The sequence below is a fragment of the Protopterus annectens genome, chromosome 6.part0 (assembly GCF_019279795.1).
Source record: "Protopterus annectens isolate FY-2018-M chromosome 6.part0, PAN1.0, whole genome shotgun sequence".
Classification (NCBI taxonomy): Eukaryota; Metazoa; Chordata; order Ceratodontiformes; family Protopteridae; genus Protopterus; species Protopterus annectens.
Genome location: NC_056737.1, coordinates 924499395 through 924519367, shown reverse-complemented (window position 1 = coordinate 924519367; position 19973 = coordinate 924499395). Strand labels below are relative to the sequence as shown.

Genomic DNA, 19973 nt, shown 5'->3' with positions numbered 1-19973 from the left:
AACCTCAAACAGCTTGGATGGCTGGAATTACCCAGTCTTATCCAGTATAATTTGTTGATCTTGACTAAAAAAATCCTTTACAATCCCGAAAATACTCCAGCCCTTAGTAATATCATCCTTCCCCATAACAATCCAAGACTGCTCCGCTCCTCAAATAAGCTGCAAATCCAGATTACCAAAACTAGCAATGCAGCAGGTATGGCCCTCTTCGCAAATTCAATGGGTAGAATCTGGAACATACTACCAACTGACTTATCCCTGCTCCCCTCCCTGGCCCAATTCAAACCAAAAATTAAACAACACCTTGAACAAAAGTGGCAATACCACTGTGATAAACCTGGTTAAATTTCTCTCATGTATGTTATTTGTAATAAGTACTAGCAATAGCCAAGACTCTCCTACTTCTAGCAGGGGAATTTCTAATCTGTAATCTGAACAACTCTATGTTAATCAGGAACCTGTGTAAATATTTTTCTTGATTTTCAATCCCACTGAATTTTTAACTCCTTTAATAATTATTATTTTTAAGTTGAAAATGTATTATTGCAACTGCATATGGTGGAGAATTTCTCCCCGGGCCTCTGCTGAAAATGGACTTGTTCCAGCCAGACTTTCCCTGTCAACAAATGTAAAATAAAATAAAAATAAATAAATAAAATAAATAATGCAAATAACAAAGGGGAGAGAGGACACCCCTGCCTGGTTCCTCTGCTCAAACAGATATTCCACCCACTTTAAGTTTCACCTCCAATCCCTCATATATCCTCCTAATCAAACTTATAATTTTATCAGGGAATGCAAATGCTTTGAGATGGAAGCGCTCAGCATTTTTTTCGGAGGTGGGAAGAATCCCACAGAAATGCAGGGAGAACATGCAAACTCCAAACATGCATTGGCCAGAGGTGAGGATCAAACCTTGTACCTTGTGCATGGGAGGTGATGACCTGAACCATTATGCCAACTGTTTTAACTAACACCTCCTAGGAATCCTTAGTTACCTCTCTACTAACATGCTCCCCCACCACATTGATGTCCATGATACTCAGGACCCAAATGGTCTGGGGGGTGTAGCTAGATTTGTAAGATCCCTAATGGTTATTAGCCTGGTAACAACCTATGCGTCCATGAACCTACAGTCCTATATGCTAGACCTCTATCTATTCCAAATGTACTTTAAAAAGGTTGTTTTTTCCATCCACCTTTGCATATGCTCACACAGGCATGAGGAGACAAACAAACTTCTCACAGACAGTGACCTAAGATCAGGATTCAACTCTGACACTGAACTTAGTGCTGCTCTGAAATGTCCAGTATGAGTTTTAGATGCAATGAGGCTATTGTTTATATATTATAATACAGTACTGCCATGCTCCTCTACATTAACAGTTCTCAAATAGTTAACCACTGCTTTATGAAAAAAACAGAAGGCAGCTGGGAAACCTTTGAGGAAATCAGTTTCAGATGTACTGCCAGCCTCCTACTGCAAATCCAAATTTATCTTATAACTTTTCATGCTCATTACCCACATCATGAACAGCAGAATGTTCTGGAAAGAAACCTGATTTTAGAACTGTACTTACTCAAGTGCATATAATCCAGAGTAGACTGCCAAGACCATTAGGTTTCCTAACTGTTCGCTTCCCTTCAGCTCATTTTTGAAATTTTCTATTTCTGAACATTACCAGAAAATATGGTCTCAGTCACGCTGCTCTCCAACGATGCATCTTGTGCACAGTCTGCTAGCTGTGGGGAATATCAAATGAACCCTGACTGGTATATAAAAGTACTTATGTAATCTATGTAAATACTGACAATTAAAGATTCAGAACTTTCAACACTTTCTTGCATTTCTTGGAAACGAACATACTTCAACTCCGTCTGGCCATGTCAGCTCTATGTCTAGCTCTCCTTTTCAGCTTGTTATGAATTAGTTTCTTAGTAATAATATATTTAAATGTTATAAAAACATTTAGCCTTGATAGCGAGTATAAAGATAATGTGTAGTTAAGACAAACAATGTTATAATACACAGTATATACTAACTATGGTGGGTGACATATCTCTCAACTCATTTGCTCAAGAATTCTGGACAAAGCCAAAAATAATGGAAGGCCAAAGCCCCAAAATCAGGGACATTTTTAAAATATTATTCTAATATACTTAAAAAATCAACAGAACAAAAGTTTTACAACATGCATTTTTTGAACAACAGGAAATATAAAATTCTAGTGGCAGACACTGTTGACTAACTGTAATCCCCAGTGATTTACCAGAAAATTAAGAACTTTACAAGGGAAAGGACTAAAATATGAAAAATCAGGAACGGATGAGAATTATGGTGGGTGTTTATCGTTTCACAGCTAAGATTTCAAACTTCCAGTGAGCAAAAGCTTTGGTTCAGTAGTAGATATTTAAACTGATGTGAATGAACTGCTACACTGGCCCTGGTAAGATGTAGAAAGTACTGATACTTCACAATACAATGGGCTGTTCACCTTGCTACTTCATTTTTTTTTTTTTTTGGGGGGGGGGGGGGTAATTATACTATCAAAAGTACCTGCAAATGATTCACTTACAGTTTCTTGCCTTATGATAGACTGGAAGCAGTGAAAGGTTCCATGGTAATAGGGTTTTTGTGTGCACTGAACCTGAAGACGAACCTATGAAAGAGGAATGATTAATGAAGCAAATACAGACATATAGTAGCATTCCACATAGCTTACAAAATATGTATCGGTTAACACATAATATACATAACATGCACAAGAGTTTTAATTCTGATTAAGTCTGAGTTTAATTTCTGTCCTTATAGTGAATTCATACAGTCCTAGAATCCAAACATTCCACTTTAAATGTCTAGGTTTGCATATTAAAGGCAGTTTATATTTCTCAGCCTCAATGACACTAGTGATAAATATCTAGTAGGGTTTAATGGTTTGGATTTGTTTTTGGTGTTGGTGTGAGTTATGAACCACAGTCTGAGGGCAACACTGAACTAAAATCTGAAGCTTAAAACAGAAAACAATGAAATGTAATATGTCACATCAGGATATGGAAACTATTATAAAATTAGTTTTCTGAAAAAACAAATGCTGCCATACTTATTGCCTGCATCAGAATTGTAGAATGCAGTGGACTCTTCTAAGAAGAGAAAGTTGCTCTGTTTATCACAGGAAGGAGCTATAGTACTAATGGACGCAAAAAAAATAGTTTCAAATATGCATATAGCCAGCAGGTACAAGTTTGGTAGATTAACAAAACTGGCTATTCTGCTTTTGGTAAAGCAGTTCAGAGATATATCAGCTGAGCCCACGGTCCTATATGTACTATTTTGCTCTAAGCTGTTCTCAGTATTGTCTTCTCCTACTGTTTTATTTCAGCCTTATTTGAGGGAGTTCCTTGAGGATGCTAAAACCACAAATTCCAAAAGGCCACTGCATTTCACTGTTCTGGTTCTCTCTATTACTGGACTCCATAAGTAGACATGTGGTGGGCAATCTTACTAAAGTAGACTATGGTATACTGCTCCTTGCAGAGAATCTGAAGCAGCAGTTTGTTATTCATAGCGGCTTAATCTCCCTAGTTCTCCAATGTGTATACATACAGTATAAGCAGAATTATGTCAGGACTGAAATGTAATAAAGGATGTGGCACAGAATGAGCTTTGACTGTTTCCCAGACAACAAATAATGGACTAGCAGCATGGATGCTGAAGGGATCGGGTTGGGAAGGATAAGAGTTAGTGGACAATGCTGGCTCATCCATCCTGAAGGAAGGCAACAGACCGATCTGCTGCAAATGCACCATGAAGAGCCAGCAAGCTCCGAAATGCAAGTGGTGTGACACCTGGCAGGAGGTTGTGCATGCTTGTATGTGTGTGCATGGACCCCCTAAAGGCAGTCACAGAACAGCTTACAAGGATGGCATGAGGGCGGTGTGTTAGGGGATAACCACTCCCCTAACACAAAAGTATGATGCTGCACCAGTGGCCTCAATCTTCTTATTGGCCTGGGCATGGGTTGGGTAGAGCCCAGGGTTGGCTAAGGCAGGTCTACTAGACCTGGTAAATGAGAAAAAGCACTAGTGGTGGCTGATTATCAGCTATATGGAACAGGAAAAAGAAAATGTAAAGCACAATTTAGGTGTTTTTCACCCTCTTTGACATTTCAGTGCTATTCAACTTTCTCACTCCACATCATGTTGAGTTTTCACAAAATCTCTCAATACAGAATTTGCCCTCTTGGTTCTCACATCACGTACCATCAGATTTAAGAATTTTATCCCAGAAAAATCCTAGATAGAAAGTTTTTGTAGCCCTGACACTACTTCATTCCACTGAAGTCATAAACCTGCTGAATCTTTGGAGTTGCTGGGCTACTGGGAAGGGAAAAGCCAGCTATGCTGCTACAACTGAGTAAGCAATCCAGCAAACCCGACACTTCTGTCTGAAAAAAAAAAATGAGTGAGTACATGAGGGTACTTAATACAGCTTCACAAACTGTCACTGACTGGACCAATGTACATTTATTCAGAAGATAAAAAATAAAACAAATTAAAGGAATCTCTGATTATAGACGATCATAAATGTAAACTGATCTTTCCAGAATTATTAAATTAAGCAGCAATTCAGAGAAATCTCCTTCTGAGTGAAAGAACAGACCACCGTGATATGATAGGAAGGGAAAAAAGTCACATTGTTGGGAGACACAATGTTATTGGAGAAAAAAAAATGTTAGCATGGCATTTCCAACAAGCCATTTTTTTGGATAGAAAAACTTATAAAATAATCATAACAACCTAACAGTGTTGCAGGGATCTTAGTAATGCACAGAGGACCAAGACACGATACAAATACAAAATATGGGGGGGAGGGGCTTTGCCCCCTACCCCCTGATGTGGGAGGATGTGCCCCCCCACTTAAATAAACCAACTCCGAAACTGCACTACAGTAACGAAGAAGGAAAAATACCGAAGACGGCCAAGCGATTTCAAGTTCAATCAAGATGCATTCGAAAGAATGCGTCTTTGATCAGCTAATACAGAACCGCTATAGTGAGTTATTAGTTTTCCCGTAAGACCAGGCAGATAAATACTGGGCACACTAACCAGCCCTGTACATATAAAGAATATTTTGCAGATGGGTAAGCCCCCCCCCCCCCCCACCTCTTACACCATTCTAGGTTGAACTATACTGCTCTGAGTTCACTTACCCCAGTGGGTAAGGGAATACTTCCTTACTACCAGTGATGAGCTCCCTAAAAAGTAGCATACTTAACACATGACAAGAAACATTCATTCATACTAAGTTTAGGGCTGAAGAGTTGAAGAAAACATCCACAAAAGCAATTTCACAGGAAGAACAGCTACAGGTTGAGGAAAATCCATTTGTAACACATCATAGTACATTTGTTCGGAAATAGGGACGTCACTCTGTTGCCACTGAAATAAATCTTTTGTTTTACTAACAGTGTCAGAAAAATGTAAGTTCTAGAGGGAAATCTTCAGTAAAGAAAAACTTTTCTTAGAATCAGAATCTTCAGCTTTAAGAAAATTACCAGAAGAAATTCCCTGCTCATCTGACTGGAATTCATTGTCAGACTGTGAGGGAAATATTCTATTTCTAAGAGTAAAGCGAGGAACTAGGATTTAATACATGAAAAGAAGAGAGTAATCCCTTAACAAATACCAGTAAATATTCCCTGTCCATAAAGACACAGGAGAAGAAATATTTTTAACTTTCTGCCTTTTCTGTCAAGAAACTCCCTAGAACAGGACTGACTGAAGACAGGACTAGGCTAGGAATTCACACACACAGATTACCTCCCACCTTTCCATGATAGCAAAGAACATGAAACAGTAAAACTTCATCTGCTCCTTCCTCTAAGACCAACATAAGTGGTTCTTTCTTGCCCAGAGAGGACAACCCTACAGATGCTGACGGCATACTGAAATTTACTTTTGCAAATATGATTGTGCTCAAGTTGTGAATGCAAATGACCCAAAGACCATCCACCCAGTTAACAAACAAAATAAAATAAGAAATAATACAGGGAGATGATACTATAAACTGGAAATGCCAGAGGAAACTTAGGGCATGGAACGTATAGAAGGATGTGCCAGAAATGAGGAATATATTTTGGAAAGCCTTAGACTGACAGGATCATTGCTATCAGAAGAACACAAATGTATGGTTTTGAGCTACAAGAGGACATTAATCCCCACTGGCCTAATCACTTTTGATAGGTGGATATTTATAAAACCAAGTGGATACACCTACAACCACAACCATTAAAGGATATCAGGTCATTAAAGAGAATGCACAGTAAGCCCTACTCCTGTTCTGTTTTGGCACCACAAGAAAACACAACCAGACAGAGTGTAACAACTGATGCTCTTGTGAAAGGCTAAAAAAAAAAAAGCGATGAAAGCCTAAATCAACCTAAAGGAAAGAAAGACAAAAAGTAAAAAAAAAAAAAAAAAATGAACAAATGTAATTAGAATAATAAATGTACTGATACAATGTGGGCTAACCTTTGCAATGTAATCAAATACACTAATAACATCACAGAAAGTCAGTAACTGCTACAGAACTAGCTATATAAAGAAGTTATGTCTTACCATAACGTTCCATCTGTGTTGTAGATCTTTATTCATTCATTACTGTTAGGACTTCGGTTCTGTCCTTGGAACTGACATGGCCGTTACCAAGTTCGCGCCAGCCAAAAACTATCAGCTAAGACCTACCCATAATGCCTCTCTCATAGTCTCTTCAGATCGAGTTTGCCTGGCATTATAGTATAGAAGTAATAAAAGTGACAGTAGGAGGCTCTGTCTGAGCAAATACCTTAACTAATAAGGAAATCCTAAACTCCACCAGGAGTCTAGGCAGGGGGAAGGAGGGGGGATGTAATGAATGAATAAAGATCTACAACACAGATGGAATGTTATGATAAGACATAACTTCTTTATCTGATGTTATAAATCTTTATTCATTCCTTACTGTTAGGACCAAGTCTCCAGATACTTGAGTCCTGGGTGGCCGTAAGGAAGGACATTCCTGAGCACCATAAAACCAAAAGATGCTCGTCCCCTGGAGGCCAAATCCAATTTGTAATGAGTGATAAAGGTATGAGGTCTTGCCCAAGTGGCTGCTGCGCAGATATCATCCATAGAGGCTCTGGAATGAAAGGCCACTGAAGTAGCCATCTATCTAGTAGAGTAAGCCTTTATTCTGGAAGGTAAAGACACTTTGTTTTGATGGTAGATGAAAATAATGGCGTTTCTGAGCCAAGAAGATAAAGTCATTTTGGAGACAGGCCTACCCAGTCTGGGTCCTGCAAAGGCCACAAACAATTCATCCATTTTTCTGAAAGATTTAGTTTTGTCGAAATAGAAGCAAAGTTGCCTATGAACATCGAGGGTACACAGAAGGTATTCCCCTCTATTTGAATGATGAGGGAAGAAAACCGGTAGGTCAATAGATTGATTAATGGAAAACCCAGAAATGACTTTGGGCAAAAAGGAGGGGTCAGTACATAGGGACACTCTTTCCCTATGAAAAATCAAATAAGGTCTCTTGACACTCAAGGCCTGCAACTCAGATACTCTTCTCGCTGAGGTAAATGGTACTAGAAGTAAGTTTTCCTAGACAAAAATTTGATATCACATGAGTTAGAAGGCTTGAAAGGAGGACTTGTTAACGACTGAAGCACCAATGTCAAGTCCCAAGGCTCTATAGGAGGCTTGACAGGAGGTTTAATATGTAATACTCCTTTCATGAAGGTTTTGCACAGTTGGTGTGACATAACAGATGAGTTATCGATTCCAGTGTGAAAATCTGCAATAGCTGCTAAATGTACTGTAATTGTTGATGCTGAAGCTCCTGCGTAAAACAGGGTAGTGAGATATTGTAGGAGCTTCTGAACAGGCATGGAAAAAGGGTCTTTGTTTTGTTCTTTGGCCTATCTAGAGAACCTAGTCCACTTACTAGAATAAATTTTCCTGGAGGAAGGTTTGTGTGAAGCCAGGAGAATCTTGCGAACAGAGGATTAAATATCATCAGAAGTGGAGAAACCAAGCTGTAAGCTTGAGGCTGTGGAGATTAGGGTGAATCAGTCCCTGAAGATGAGACAGCAGACTTTGTAATTGATCCAGGATCCACGAGCTGTGAATCAGGTGAGGCCATAGGAAAGGGAACCAGACTTGACGGGGCCAATAAAGGCAATGAGGATCACTCTGTTTCTCAACCTTTGAGCTTTCTGGAGGAATTTCGGGCTGAGAGGAAACGGGGGAAAGGTATACAGCAGACCTGGGGGCCAATGGTGCGTCAGAGCATCTCTTGGTGACTCCCCCTGAGGGAGGATCAGGGCAAAATAGCTTCTGCATTTGTTGTTTAGGGGAGAAGCAAACAGGTCGCAGCAAGGCCTTTCCCAAAAGCAGAAGATCTGATCCGCTATTATAGGACTGAGGGACCACTCGTGAGTCATCAAAATGTTCCTGGTCACATTGTCCGCAATAAGATTGGAACCCCTGGGAATGTGCGTTGCTATGAGAAAGCAGTTGGAAGCCATCGGCCAGTGCCAAATTCTCATGGCCTCCCGACACAGGGGGTAAGACCTGGTTCCGCCTTGTTTGTTGATGCACCAGCCGATTGACATGTTGTCTGATTGAATTGCAATGGTCCCGGAAGGAAGGGATGTGTGGAACGCTTGCAACGCTAAGAACTGCCCTCAATTCCAGGACATTTATGTGCAAATTGGCCTCCATGGGGGACCAGGTGCCTTGGACTGTCTTTCCCTGGAAATGCGCCCCCAACAGGGAAGTGTCCGTCGTCATCGTGGCCTTGGGCTGGGGAAGGTAGAATGGTCGACACCTAAGATTTGATTCTGGCTTCATCCACCAAAGCATTTCTTCTTGCAAAGGTTTGTAAGGTGTATCATGTGGTTGAGTGGGTGGGTTAAGATCGACCATTGTGATGAGAGGAGCCACTGTACTAGTCTCATGTGCGACCTTGCCAGTGGAACTGAGGTAATGGTTGCAGCCATAGATCCTAATAGCTGTAGTACAAGACGTGCTGGTACAAATGTCTGTGGAAGGAGGACTTGAATCTGGCTTCTTATTTTTGAGAGCCTGTGAGGAGGAAGGGAAGGTTGACAGGACCTTGTGTCGAAGATCGCTCCAATGAATTCCAGTGCTCTTGTTGGAGACATGTGTGATTTGTCCATGTTGATCGTGATAACTAGGCGAAGAGCAAGGCCTTGAGTGTAAGACAGACTGAGAATGGGAAGATTCCTGGTCGTGGCGGTAAGGAGCCAATCGTCTAAATATGGAAACACCTGGAATCCTTGTAGTTGGAGATGAGCTACTCCGACTGCCATACATTTGGTGAACACTCTGGGGGCTGTCGAGAGACCAAAGGGCAGTACCCTGAACTGATAGTGATTGGCTCCTAGCCGGGAACAGAGAAATCTCCGGGAGCATTTGTCCATCTTTATGTGGTAATATGCATCCTGGAGGTCTATAGAGCACAACCAGTTGTCCTTCCCCAGAAAGGGGAGGATAGACTGTACTGTGATCATCCAGAATTTTTGAGGTTTTATGAATTTCTTTAGTAAGCTGAGATCCAGGATTGGTCTCCAGTCCCATGTCTTTTTTGGCACTAAAAAGAACCTCGAGTAAAACCTGGATCCTCTCTGGTCTGGTGGGACTGGCTGGATGACTCTTTTTCTTAGCAGCTTTTTGATTTCTAAGGCTGCAGCCTCCCTATGATTGGGTGGGACATCGGGGATTCGTTTTACGGGTCTGAGAGTAAGATTGAATGGGACATAATAGCCTCTGGATGTTATTCTCTTCACCCACGCATCTGTTGTTATGAGTTGCCAGTCCTGTAGGTGCAGGGAAAATCGACCCTCGACTGCTTCCAGAGGAAAGCAATCGGGCTGCTGTTCAGGAGTGCTGAAAGGGTCGGCCGGAGAAGGAATCTCTAGCGCCCTGGATGAGCAGACCCCCTCTGCCCTAAAAGGGGCGTCTTCTGGATGAGTTGTCTCCTCTGCCCCGGGGGGATTACTCATCACGAGTGTCATGAAAAGATCCTTGGGACTTCTTGAACCACAATTTTTGTCCCCTCTGGTTCATGGAGTAGGATCTTTGGGGGGGTGGGGTGGAAACATGTATGCACATAGCAGGCAAGGTCTTTCCGTCCTTCTCACTATGTGATAATGTGTCTCTTACTTTGGGACCAAAAAGGGAAGATTCATCAACAGCCATGCATGCCGTCTCATGACGATGCCTGATGTGGCTGCTCAAGCTGCCCCCTCGGTAGTGTGAGAGATCAAGCGCATCAAGGAGTTTGAGATGTATTCCAGGGTAGCTAGCTGAGAGGCAACAGTATCACGCACCTCCTCAGGCAGTACCCCCACCAAAGAAGCAGACATTTCTGAGATTAGGTCTCTTTGGATGCGAGTAAAGTGTGCCAGATAATTCAGCGACCGAATGGCAAAGGTCGCTGAAGCGTAGGCCCACTTCCCCAGTCTGTCCATAGCCCAAGACTCCCTTTTTGGGGGATGAACAGTGAAACTATCCTCTGCCAGTTCCCTCTTGGTGGCCGCCGGCATGACCATGGAATCAACTATCAGTTGCTTGGTCCAACTGGGCTGGTCTTCAGGGGTGGATAAAAGTTTATCTGGCCTCCGGGGGACAGGTTCTATGTTGTCCAGGGCCTTCCCGGCATGCTGCACAATAAGTTTAATAAGCTCATCCGCAGGTGGGGTCACCTAGGAAGTAGATGGCCGAGCACGGAAGGCCTGCAAGAAGACAGATTCCTCTGAAGGGTTGGAGGGCTTCCAGTCTCCCCTCTGCTTGAGGACCTCCAGAATGTCTGCAAATGAGATGTCTTCCGGGGGAGACCTTGGGGACCCTTCTCCCTCATCGCAATCGGTGTCTTCGGTGATGGATTCCTCAGGGGAATCAAGATGCTTCCTCTTGCAAAGTTTCTTCTGGGGTGGCTCCCCAGTGGGATCTTCTGAGGAAGACTCCGGAGAAAGGGTTTCCTTCAAGGGAAGGTCTTGCGGCTCCCGTGCTCGGGATCCCAGAGTAGGCGGTTGGGACAGCTGCATGCTAGAGGGGGGTTCTGTTGTTGATGCCAATGGTGCCAACTGCGAGCCTGTTGAGGCAAGGACCATCTCCATCACCTGGAAAGCAGGCCCACCCGAAGAGAGATGGGAGTCCAGAACTGAGAAGGACAACCTCGGAACCGGGGTCACACCTCACCCTGAGGAGCCCGCCTCCAGGTGAGGAGATCCAAGTGGACCGGTAGCTGCCGGGGAAGCCGTGGCCATAGACGGCACCACTGAAAAAATAGGCGTCGAACTAGGAGCCACAGTGCCGACAGCCCAATCACTGCTCTCAGAGTGTGCCAGTTCCAACGGAGTCATTGCACCAAGAGTAATCGGTGCCAAAAGGGAAGCCTCCTCTGTCTGAGCCGAGACAGAATGCACCGGGATGGCCATTGGTACCGAAGTCTCCAGAACCTGGGAGGAGGCCGAAGGAGGATATACAGGTGAGTATGCCGTGACAGCTTCCATTCCAAGAGGGAAGGAAGACCTAGCAGGGGTGGGTAGTCCCCTAGCTGCCAAAAGCCGATCCACAACCCTCACTACATCTTGTTCTGAAAGATTTCTGGTGGATCTAAAAGAAGCTGCCGATGGAGATTCTGGTCTCTCAAGAAATGGACTAAACTGGTGTCCCAAAAAGGGGTCATAAGAAGGAGAATATCTGGTTCTGGGAAGGTGCTCGACCTCTGGAACCAACGGTGTCAGTGGTGGAACCATATAAGACATCAGCACCGTGGCCGGGGATGGTGCAGATGCAGGTACAGTAGTCGGAGCCTGTGTCAAAACCAAGGCCGGCACTGAGGGAGATGGTGCAGAAGCTGGTACAGTGGTTGGAGTCAGAATGAAGGGTGAGACAGAAGGAGAAGACATGGAGCCTGGTACCGAAGTAGTCTGCGCCAAAGACGCGGGAGAAGCCTGGTGTCGACTCGGTCCTGAGGAGGACGGAGATGTCAGAACCGAGTGACTCTGTTTCTCTTTATGTTTTTTCACATCCTTATGCTTAGGAGGTGGTGAGACCTAGTCCCAGAAAGAGCCTCCGAGAAGGGTGTTTTTAGCATACCCTTCAGAATAAGCTTGTTCTTACATTCAGCCAATGTACAGCTGCTGAAACTAGAACAAGTATCACAAGATACATTGATGTGGTCAACGCCCAAATAATAAACACACCGGGTGTGACCATCTGAGTTGGGCATCTTAGGCCTGCACTTATCACACTGTTTAAATCCTAGTTTTACTTTATCCGATATCACGGAAACTACACAAACACTATAGTTCTAAACTACAAATTAACCAGCCAAAAAACAACAGCAAGGTTACATTGGAAGAGTTTTTGTTTTTTTTTTTTAAATTGACAGAAAAGAGGATTACCAACAATGGTACTAAGAAATATCATAAAGTGGTAGGGAAAGGGCCTACCAAAGGTAGGGGAGAGGGACAGTACCAACGATGGTATGAAAAGAGCTACTGAAGGTAGAGGGTAGGTTTTAGTAAGAAAGTATGTAAATTTAATGATGAAGAAATAATCTTAAGGGAAAACTGACTAGAGGAAGGTAACTATATTGATTAATCACAAAAATCACTATACTTAGTTTGAGAGAAGGCTTGGCACGTCTGACAAGGAACGCGGCAAATGAGATCTGGACAGACTATGAGAGGGGCATTATGGGTAGGTCTTAGCTGAGAGTTTTTGGCTGGCTCGAGTTTGGTAACGGCTGTGTCGGTTCTGAGGATGGAACCAAAGTCCTAACAGTAAGGAATGAATAAAGATTTACAACATCAGATATGATAACCAGGCCAATGACATGTGAGGTACCAGGAGGATGGTGGAAAGGATCCTTACTACTTTTACTATTTCAGCATCTACTGTTATGGGAGCATATTCATACATCTGTAGTAGGTTCATTACAAGAATGATTGCTACAAGAATAACATAAATGTAAGGCACAATACCAAACAACATACCCTCAGTACCCTGGTTAATGAGTGGATGGTTTATAACATGCCTTGCTAGACAGCTGAGACAAATCCTGCTTATTCACCTGTAGAATGAACATCCAGTTTGTCTTACAGAATTTGCAAATGGAGTGCAAAGAAACAGCCTCACAAAAATATAAGAAGCTACATTTCTTAAAAAAAAAAGTTTACAACAGTAGCTGCTGACCTGGGGGGAGTGGTCTCAGAATTCCACAGTTATAGTATTGTCGGATTTGTCATAAAAGAAAGACAGCCTTTTAACACCTCCGGCGGTTTGGGAGGGGGAAGAAAAAATAATTAATTCATTGTCTGATTACATACTTTATCCTAACCAGGGTTGTACTATAACCTTGATTAAGGAAAAGTGGGTTATCTAAGAAGGAATGAATGTGGGATTTGTTGCCCAGAGCAACCAATCTCAGCACTTGACAAGAATTTTAAGAGCAGTTGCTTCCAATTTTCATGGATTTTTTTTTATTTTACAGGTCATTTTATCAGTACTGGCAGGACATCATATATGTCTGTAGACAGTAATAACAGTACACACTGCCCACAGAAACAATCCATTCCATTCATTTTAAGATAATTATTTATTACAGAATCCTGGGCTTGGAGTTATTGATGGTTGTGAATGATAGCAAGTGATGACACATTGCTATCCATTATTTCTTTCACTTTCTTTGAAATCATGGAAAGATGGGAGGTATTCTGTGTGCGAAAACAAAAGGCAGTGAAATGATCAATGATATGGCTGGTGTAAGTGGGGAAGTTCATATGAGTATGACAGCAATAAGATGGAATGCTGGAATACATTACTGTGGAAATTCTTTCACCTTCATCACAAGCTAACATAACCTGTAAAGAGAATGTGCCTAGCTTTTGAAGGGAGGCAGTCTGCATGTAAAAGCATTGGGCCCTTATACAAATGCTGTTGAATGATCACTGATTGCATATCAGGGGGAAGTAGAGGCAATTTATAAGCCTGCGAGCAGCAAGCTGAAGTACATAACTGTTGTTATTATTGCCTTTCACTTTCTTTACAATCAGAGAAGTAAAGTGTATGCAGAAAGTGGCATTTTTTTTGGGGGGGGTAGGCAGGCTTCGTGTGGAAGCATTTACCATAAAACTTCCTAAAAGACAGAAACAGAGACAGAGAGTGCCTGCATGTGTGGGTGGGGGCTACAAACACACAAACTGAATAATATACTATTTTTTTAGCATTAATGTCTTTCTTTTAGTGTTTCACATTTAAGTAACCATTTTAAAAAGTTAATAATTGTAGATAAAATGCTAGCAAAAAAAATAATAATAACAGTATACTCTATTGCTCTCCACTTCATGCGCTCCAATTTGGTTCTTAATGAGTACTAGGTTAGATCTTGATCCTTGGCTCACCTCTGAATTGGCTCTTCTTAAAATACTTTTGTCTAGCCCATCTCTGGTGCACACTATGCTGGGTTTACATGAAATCTTAAATTACTTTCTTTAGAAATTTATATTGCTGGCTGTCAGATCATACTTCTGGCCCAGGAAAACCCACACAGTCTGAGTGTTTGTAGTTGTATAACTTTTCCTCCAGCCTGTGCAACTAACTTACTGAGCTTCTGTTTATGTAGGCTTACTGTGAAAAGGCAAGCAACTTCTTTAGAACAGATAAGTGAACAACTGAGCTGGGAGTGGTGTGGATACAGAGAAAATGAATGTGGGAATAGTATTCTCATTTCCTGAAAAAAAAAAAAAACAGTTTAATATAAGCAATGTCTGCAGCTGAAAGAAAGGCCTCATTACAATGTCAGTTAAAAACACCATGAAAATAAACGTGAGACTCACTGGAAATTGTGGCACAATGAGCTACAATTCTGAAAGTAAGCAACAATTTTGAGTTTGCTATTCCCATTATAAGTGAATGGAAAGAAAATCATAAGGAAGATGATAGAGTGTTATAATTTCATGTTTTGGAGGCACATGGTAAAACTGTTTTCCATATTATTAACCTCAAGTCGGCCATATGAGCTGGTTCAAATGAAGAAAGTGTTCTCTAACACAAAATTAAGATCTCAAAGAGGAGCCACCAGTTTTCTTAGAGGTCTCTTATGCAGCACCACTTTGAAAAACATTTTGGTATGACAATGTCTTGAAAGAGGAGGATCATGCTGAAATGGCCAAAAAATGAGCCTTGATAGAGGAATATGACAGGATATAGAAAAGTAACACACAGATACTGTAAAACCAGAGAAAGCCCTGAATGGGTGTTGGTTAAGTTGTTGGCACCAGTTAGAAAACCTCTTCCTTTTCTGTTTGTTCATATATGATTTTCTAGTTGCATGTTTTCTTGCCTCCATTAGTACCTGCTGTACGTCCTCAGTAAATAGGTGCTTAAAAGGTATTAAGATCCTATCATCCAGGCAGTCAGTTGAATGTGTTTGGGATTGTTATAATTTAGATACCACTGTTCTTGTGTGAGCAGTTCCTGTCTGTCAGAAAGCTTGTGGTAACTGCCTTTCACCAATTCCAACCACTGTTGCTTGGTTCAGAAGGGAGTCACCAAAAAAAATCTTGGGGGATTTGTTCAGAATCTTCAGAAGTACCCTGGGTATCAGTGGAAAGGGAGGAAAAGCATACAGAAAATTTGTGTCCAAGGAAAGGAAAAGGCTTCCAGGCCTTCTTGCATGGAGCCCTAGAGAAGAATCTTGCTAGCTGATTGTTCAGAAAGGAGGCAAATAGGTCTTCTTGAGGAACTCTTCACAGGTGGATTAAATTTTGGAAGACACTACTAATCTATTTTCCATTCGTGAGGGTCTGTCTTTTTCTTGCTCAGCTTGTCTGACACACCATGTTCTGTGACAATATGAAGGATGCCTGCAGAGTGAGATTGTGTTGTAAAGCTATATCCCTTGTTAACATGGATAGTCTGCATAGGGGTAAGATTAAGTTTCCCTTGCTTGTTTATGCACCATATCTTTGTGGTTATTATCTGTAACAACTTAACTTGAAGAGGTCCTGGGGACCAGAGGTAATTCATAAACTTGAGTGCCTTGATAAGAGCAAGCACCTCTTTTGTATTTATGTGTTTGTGGATGTCTTTGTTGTCCTTGTATTTTTATCCCCCTTAACACTGCTCCCTAAGCAAAGTCCGAGGCATCTGTGGTGACTGACTGCTTTGGAGCAGGAGAGAAGGGGAGACCTGAATTCAGGGATATTTCATGTCTCCACCAAGTGATTTCTCTTCTCACAAATCCCAGAACTGAAATCGGAAAAGATAACGGTATTGGTGCTGGGGCCAGGGAGACTTCAGATTCTACTGTATCTTTCATATGTGGTGTCTTGCAAGAGATATCATGAGAATCATAGATGTCATGAGACCCAGAATCCTAAGGTACTCCTTTGCAGTGACCGAAGTCTGAGCAGAAAAACACTGAAATAGATCTAAATACAGATCTATTTTTTCCTGTTGCAGAAAGGCTCTTTGTACTGAGGTACTTAGCTGACACCCCTGAAATGCAATCCTGTGTGGTGGAGTCAAAAAAGACTTTTAACTCTTCTCTTGGAATTCCATCCTGTGTATGAGATCTCTTAACCAAGTCAGTGATTCCTGACATTTTGAAAAAGACTCTGCAAAGGTAAGTAAGTCATCCAAATATGGAAAAATGTGAATATCCTATAGCCTGTAAATGACTATGACAAGAGCTAGAAACTCTGAACTCTCCAAGAACAGTAGCGAGCCCAAAGGGTAAGACAGGGAACTGATAATATGATCCAGATACATAAAACCTTAAGAAACACTGAGGACTTGATGAATAGGAATGTGGTGATAAGCATCTTCTAAATCTAAGGTTACCAAAATACTCAAATGAGGAAGAAGGGGTAATGGGTTGTGAAGTGAAAGCATTTTGAACTTGGGCACTATCACAAACTGATTCAGGAAAGAAAGACCCAGCACTGGTCTCCAGCAATTTTCTTTCTTTGGCACTAAAAACATTCATAAATAAAATTGTTTTCCAAACTGGGAAGGAAGAACTGTTTGCATTACCCTATGAGATAGCATGCACTGTACGACAGGAACATGGTGGATGTGGATTAATTCCTTGGAATGCAAGACTTTCTTCCCATTGCCATCTGTAACTTTGCTGAACCAGCCTCAGAAATGACTTGTCTGAAACAATACGTTGCCAAAGACAGAAGTGGAGATTCAGCCTTTCTGGATGGGATAAAGATTGTCTGGGTGGGGGCAATGTTCCTTATGCAGTAATTCTACCTTATTTAGCTGTTCTTTGTTCTGGGACGGGCGTCCTGGTTTCTTTTTAGAACCTCCTGGCATGTTTTGTTTTAAAAGTCTGCTTACTAGGACTTTGTTGAGATTGATTTTATTTCTTGCCAAAATTGGACAGGGGAGCAGAAAATTTCTTGCAAAAATTGGAGGAGGGCTGAAAATCAGAGAGACTCCCTGTATCAGATTACCTCTCTCATTACATTTTGATAACTTCTGCAGTAAAGGGTCCGAAGCCTAAATCTCTGTCCAAAAGAAAATTCAAAATTTCATTTTTGACATCTTCTGGAAGGTTTTAAGAACATTTACATCCAAATCCCTTAAAAAGAATGTCACTGTCCACAGTCATAAACACACGATTAGTGACCTGAGAAACAGAAAAAACCCTACACTACACAAAGCAGATTTTTCCACACAAGAGGAAACTGAAGCTACACCATTCCTCATGGTTTCACTATTAGTGAGTATAAATTTTAACATACGAGCTTGACAATTCAGAATTCTAAAAATCAAAGTTGCAGAGGCATATACTTTCTCCCAAACTTGTCAATAGCTTTTACCATCATTGTGTGAAGGTGAAGGTGTAAATTAACAAAATACTTAGGTTTCTTAGGGGCTGCATGCTGGCTGCCAGGGAAAATCACAGGCTGTGACAAACACATTCACCATTGCTGGCAGCACTGGGGGTGGGGGGTGGGGGGTGGATGAGGGTTCTGGGAATTTCAGTTGTAGCAATTCATAGTATTATCTTAGAGACTAAAAATCTTTATTGTTCTCCTACTGAAAGCACTCTCACATTCTGGAAATCATCCAGAATCCAGGGACCCTGTACCGCATACTTCTGAAGGAATGGGAACCAAACCTGACGGGGTCAATGTGGGGCGACCAAAATCATGTGGCACCCGACATGAAGAGCCTTCTGAATCACCCTCGGGAGAAGGGAATCGGGGGGAAGGCATAAAGAAGACCCGGGGGCCAATTGTGGGCTAGAGCGTCCCTGGGAGACTGCCCCTGAGAGGGAGTCAGAGTGAAGAACTCTCTGCACTTCGCATTGTTGGGGCTGGCGAACAAGTCGCAACAAGGAAGACCTCATTTGGCAAAGATCTGCACAGCCACTCTGATGTTGAGGGACCACTCGTGGGGCAACAGGAGAGTCCTGCTGAGCCTGTCTGCAATCACATTGGCTTTTCCCGGAATGTGCGTGGCTACTAAGAAACGTCGAGAGGCTATGGCCCAGCGCCATACTCTCATGGCCTCCCTGCAAAGGGGGTAGGACCTGGTTCCGCCCTGCTTGTTTATGTGCCAAACTACCGACATGTTGTCGGATAGAATCGCAATAGTACCTTGGGGGAGAGCAAGATGAAGTGCTTGTAAAACCAGAAGCACCGCTCTCATTTCCAGGATATTGATGTGAAGGTGCGCTTCGCAATCCTGCCAAGTGCCTTGGACAGACCTGTCCAGATAATGACCCCCCCACCCTATCTGGGAGGCGTCCGTGGTCACTGTGGCAACAGGGGGCTGAAGGGCGAAAGGACGCCCCCAGTCCAGGTTGGACCGACATAGCCACCAACGGAGGTCCCGACGACAACTGTCCGTAACCAGAACCGGGTGGTTCAGGGGAAGTTCTTGGTACGACCATTGAACTGATAATAGCCATTGCAGCACCCGCATGTGCAGCCTGGCTAACAGTACTAAGAGGATAGTTGCAGCCATCGTGCCCAATAACTGAAGAATCTCACTGGCAGGAACTCGAGATTTGGGTAACAAAATTAGAACCTGTGACTGTAGAACCTGAATTCTTTTTGATGGCAAAAATGCCTGCATCCTTTTTGTGTCAAACTCTGCGCCTATAAAGGTGATACACTGAGATGGCTGCAGCACAGATTTTTTCCAATTGAAAGTGATTCCCAGCGAGAGACCCAAAGTTACTGTGGCCATCAGCGCTCGAATCAGTAGATGCATGGAGGTGGCAGTGAGGAAGCCAGTCGTCGAGATAGGGAAACACTTGGAATCCTAGACTTCTCAAGTGAGCTGTCACCACTGCCAGACACTTGGTAAACACCCAGGGGGCTGTGGTGAGACCAAAGGGCAGTGCACGAAAATGGAAATGACTGGTTCCTAGGCGGAAGCGTAAATGACTCCTGGACTCTTGACGTATCAAAATGTGATAGTAAGCGTCCTTGAGGTCTATGGAGCACATCCAGACATCCTTCTCCAATAACGGGAGAATGGGCTGAAGGGTGACCATCCGGAACTTGGACTTCTTTACAAAATGATTTAAAGAGCTTAGGTCCAATATGGGCCTTACGTCCCCTGTCTTTTTTGGCACCAAAAATAATCTTGAGTAAGTTTCTGATCCGATCTGGTCGGCGGGGACGGGCTGGATGACCCCTTTGCCTGGCAGCTTTGAAACTTCTACGGCTGCTAGATCCCGTTGACTGTGTGGCACGTCCGGGATTCTCCTTGTAGGAGGAGGGGGCTTGAAAAAGGGGATGAGGTAGCCTCCGGTTACAATGCGAAGCACCCACTGATCCTTGGTTATAGATTCCCAAGCCTGTGGGTGTTTCGCAAAATGACCCCCGACTGGCTCTGGAGAAGCACAGCCGGGCCACATCCTAGGG

At 42.7% G+C, this 19973-nt stretch overlaps 1 protein-coding gene across 1 annotated transcript in view; it reads right to left on the bottom strand.

Annotated features, from left to right (window-relative positions):
* SLC25A29 (solute carrier family 25 member 29) overlaps positions 1–2654 on the bottom strand; it is a 29435-nt gene extending 26781 nt beyond the window's left edge. Inside the window, exon 1 of the mRNA XM_044073740.1 lies at positions 2577–2654. The gene's annotated coding sequence lies outside the window, so the exon portion shown is untranslated. The remainder of the gene's footprint in view (positions 1–2576) is intronic.
* Positions 2655–19973: the final 17319 nt, after the last annotated feature.